Source organism: Silene latifolia, chromosome 2 (genome assembly GCF_048544455.1).
Source record: "Silene latifolia isolate original U9 population chromosome 2, ASM4854445v1, whole genome shotgun sequence".
NCBI lineage: Eukaryota > Viridiplantae > Streptophyta > Magnoliopsida > Caryophyllales > Caryophyllaceae > Silene > Silene latifolia.
The window spans coordinates 138,957,621-138,962,870 of NC_133527.1; positions in this window are offsets into that span (position 1 = coordinate 138,957,621).

Genomic DNA, 5,250 nt, shown 5'->3' on the forward strand with positions numbered 1-5,250 from the left:
GACTCATCCCTGCCCGGACTTCAGCTATCACCAACATCAACACCTGCTAAGACCGACTGCTCACCATAAGGGATCACGGCAGACACATAACAAACAAACAACCACACAAGGTCAGTACTGAGACAAGATAAGACAATGGCAACTACAATCAACAATACAAACAATGATACCCGACCCAACCGCTATCACAATAATCCAACCAAACTTGTCACTGACTGTCCACTGGACCAGCCCTGCCAGTGGGGGACCGCAGCCGTTCCCACCTAAGCCCCGCTCATCATACCGAGCGACAACCCTGTCCCATTAATGTGCACATCCCCTTCCGTGGCGGGTTCCACGAAGGGCGAAACTAGGGCGTGAAGCCACTCCCGCAAGTGACCCCACTCAGCCGAGAACGCATCTCGAGAACCGTCAACAGCAATCACAACCACAAACACAGTACAATCATCATAATTACTATATTGAACAACCACAATACTACCACAACGACCGACACACTAGACCATCTACAGAAACTGAGTAGGCGAACCTACCTTTAAGCAACCGCAACCAATCCACGCCGACAGATAACATATCCAGCGACCAAGCAAAGCCTATAACCACCATAAAAACATCTATTACTAACAAGCAAACCCTAACTATAGAGACAAAGGCACGGATGATGATTGTGACATACCTATTAGGGAAAAACTCAGCAAAAGACCGCTACCCGACTCAAGAGACGCTCTCCTAAGGCACAAGAATCTTCAAAAGGCTTCCATGGAGGTTTTGAGGTGAAGGGAAGGGAAAGGGGCGACTGAAGGATAGGAGGAAAGTGGCGGAAGTGATATGCGGATTTAACAAAACGCGATATAAAACCCTCGCTGAAAACCTGGTACTCGATCGAGTACCCAACCTACTCGATCGAGTGACCCCCTACTCGATCGAGTACCCTAGCTACTCGATCGAGTAGCCTCTACTCTATCGAGTACCACCCTTAACACGCAGCTCAACAGGTTTTGGCATACTTTCCTAAGACTACTTCCGCTCCCAAGGTCGGTCAACGACGGTCAAAGGGTCCCTAAAAGGGCGGGTATTACAGTCTTCCCCCCTTAAAAAGAACTTCGTCCCCGAAGTTCACCTCACCCATCTCCCGCTCGAGACACGAGAACAGCACGTCCTCACTCATCTTCCCGCTCAACCCATTACTCCCTGGAAACACCATTCCCCCCCATGTCATCATCATCACCGTCTATACTTATATCTAATGACTTTTACTACTATCATGCAAGCACTATTACCGTTAACCGTTAATCTATATAACTATGAAACATCAAACTCGCCATGCGAATCACCACCTACGATCACCCGACATACGGTATCGACATACAGTATCGACTATCAAACTATCGACCAGGACATGTCTCATATCAATTATCATATGGTATAGCCAACGCCACCCTGTTACTTGGCAACGTGATTCGAGTACGATCAACATTATAAACAAGCAAAGCATTATTCAAAAACAGCCTTTTTATTTCGCGAAATTACTCTTCCCCTCTAAAAAGGAACTTCGTCCCCGAAGTTCACCACCCTAATTTCAACGCATATTATTTATTATTTCATCTTAATCTTTAAAGAAAACCATATTATTTGTTGTGGACACTACTCGCTAATTATACACTCGTTAAGTTAGAAATCATACGCAAGTCACCGGAATAACTAGTTACCGTTGACAACACACGTTAAAATGATATGCACACATATAGGCGAAGTTACTACTCCAATGAATAGATCGTAATGAGGCGTATGCAATATTACCAAGAAATTATTACCTCTTCACTAATCGTAACAAGAAATTATTACCGCTTCACTAATTGTAACAAATATGCTTATAAAATTTCAATCATGACTTGTAACATATGAAATTAACGGTTCAAAGGTGTTACTACGTACTCACAACTACGTTAACATTAAACTCGCAAGTATAAAACAATTGAACATTTTTAATTTCCAAAAACCTCCTGTAACAGTGCTACTCGATCGAGTATGCAGCGATACTCGATCGAGTGCCATGCTACTCGATCGAGTGTCTTGGCTACTCGATCGAGTAGCCCGAGATCAGAATGTTTCCCTTCTTCCTTTCCTGCAGCTACTCGATAGAGTGTGGGGTACTCTGTCGAGTGCCTGCAGGTCAAGTACCTTACATAACCCGTCGTAAACCAACATATAACGACATGACTGTCACATAAATTGAGTCGGGATGATGCCCCAACTCTCAATTATCCTGCAAAAGGTTAAAGTAGCAATTCCGGCCTTATGGCCAATCATACAAATCCAACTAAGTCTCAATAATAAAAGGGAACGACTACCAAAGCCTAACAGCAATATCACCATCTAACATCAACTACTATCAACAAAGATAAGAATGAGGAGTATCACTCCTCCTGCTGCTGCTGCTTCTCGAACATCACCTCCTCATTACCACCACCACCTCCGGCCACGCCCGCACCTGAGGAACCCACTCCCTCATCACCTCCTGCTCCTTCTCCCGGGCCCACGTACCATGGAGTCAAGCCACCGTAAGGGAAGGACTGAGGTGCCCCCCACGTCGACTGATCCACCCCGTAGGAATGGAAAACCCCTGTGTAGTCCCCGACTCCACTCCACCACACCGGATGCGGTCCCTCGGTCCCTATCCCCTGAGCGTAGGCCATCTCATGCATGTTCCGGAGTGTCAAGGTAGATGACACTCTCTCCGCCAGGTAGCTGGATCGCGTCTCCGGGGTGTCGAGGTAAGGGTAGCATGGAAAAGACTGCTGCTGCTGCGGTGCTACTGGCTGTGGCCTAGACTCCGAGGCCCTCTCTCTCACTCGACGGGGTCCCCTCACCACTCTAGGCCTCTCTGCCGCCTGAACTCCCGCATTCTCGCCCTTCGTCGGCTCCGACATCTCCTCAAGGATGGTACCGTCGATGAGATAGGTCTGTAGCTGGCGGGGTCCGTCATCATCCTTCTCCTCCTCGTCATCGGAGTCCACCGTCACTACCGTCGGCTCCAAGGGCTCCGTGGGTGGGAGGTGCTCAGGAGCTGGAATCTTCATCCAACTCATCCCATGCACCCTCCATGCTAGGCTGCATTCAGCCAAGGTCCTCAACCATTTCAGGTCGAGATAGTATTCACGATCCATGGTAGGCACTGGAGTAGCTAGAGGCACGTACGCCGAAGAAGCCTCAAAGGAGGTTAGCTTTTCAGCTAACCGAGTGGCAATGGCACCACAACTCAGGTACCGGGAAGAGGAAGAAGCCATCAAGGCAAGGGCAGCACAAACTATAGAAGGGGCGTTAAAGACCACTTTCCTGGCCCGCTCCGGGTTGAGGTACGACATCAAAAGTAAAACCTCATGGTTATTCAATTTACTGATATCCTTTCGGTCATAGAGGAGGTTCGAAAGAGAACGGAGAAAGACCCTAAAGGTAATATGCTGAACATCATTAATCAACATGTTGCTCGAGGTGGGAGCTTGCTTCCCAGTCAAGCAAGGCATTAGGCGGCAGACGCCGCACTCAGCTGGAATGTCGGTAAAGGAGTCCTTGGGAGGCTTGGCCAACCCAAGGTGAGAGGCAAACAGGTCCATAGTCAACAGAAAACTGGTATTCATCAATCTAAACTCGACATCTGGCCCCTGGTCATAGTTAAAAGAGCTCATGAACTCCAAGGTAAGAAAAGGGTAAGTATGCTTCCTCAGCCTATACAAACCCGTAAAACCCAAGGTCTCGAATATGTGACGGACATCCGTCTCTATCTCCAACTCCTCTAATACACTGGTGTCTATACACTTTGTAGGTCTCAATTTGCGTTTTTGTAAGGCTACAAAACGCTCCCTTTGCTTGAAGTCAACAAAAACAATCGTAGGGTATTCGGGATCTGCGGGTACCACAGTCCACTTCCTTCCCTAACTCGGTGGGTTACCCCTCCCCCGTTTACTTTGGCGGGTTCCAAGGTTTAGTCTCGGCATCTGCTTTAGGTATAAGGTCAAACAATTTGTATAAAACATGTAGGCATATACTTCATACAATTTGAGTTCTATCTACTTAGCAAGTTCCCTAACTCATCAACCAGTTCAATATTTGAAGCACATAAATCATGCCATTAAACTTAGATGCTATGCTAGGTACACGCATTTCATCAATTGTTTCCTCAACTTTAGCATATAGACTCAGTTTGTAGCCACTTATAAACCGCAATTACGAAAATTTGGCATGTGAACACATATTCTCAGCAATTCGAATATCCTAGCATGTTTCTAAAGGTCGTTCCATTTACATTGCTAATTACATGTTACTAATTCAAGAGAAAGAATAATTTATGGCATATCATCATCACTTTCATATTATGTTCAACAACTCAACTAAAATTTTCAGACGGTCTTTACAGCTGTGAAAATTTCGGCATATATTCATCACTCATCGATTCTATTAGCATAATGAAGTTCAACTCATGCTTATACTGTCAATTACAACATCAATTTTTCAATTATAAATCCCGAATTTCCATTTAAGGCACTTTTAAGACGGAGTTTTAAGGCAACTTTCTAAGGGTAAAATCATCAAAATCTATCCTCCAACATGATATAAACAATACTTAAGGCTCAATTCTACCATCTAACCATTGTAAAACAATCAAAAATCAATTTCAATTTTGGAAACCCTAGAAATTTCAAGTTCAATTTTGCAATTTCTAATCTAATTTACAACAATTAACTACCAACAAACATGGAAAGAAGGCATGTGAATCATGTTTCAACAATTAAAAGCACCAAATTGGTCATTATCATCGAAAATATCAGATTGTTTTACTTTCCTAGCACATTCAAAGCAATAAACCATGTACATTAGGAAGAATAGCATACCTTGATTGATGAACAAAGTAGAGAAACGAAATTAAACTAAGAAATCAACCCCAAGAATCACTACTAACCCAAGAGAATGAGAGGATTTGAGAGGAGATAAAGAATTGAGGGTGATTTAGGTATAGGTGTGTCGAAATATAGAGGAATAAGAGGAAGAAATAGAAAGATGAAGGGTTTTAAGAAAACCCGTAGGAATTACTGCACAGTAACCTACTCGATCGAGTGCCTGAGGTACTCGATCGAGTACCACCCTACTCGATCGAGTAGGAGCTAAATCATCGAGTAACTGCAGGAATTTTCCATATCCCGACATCATAGCTTCCTAATTAGATCGAGTGAGGTCTACTCGGTCAAGTAAGCA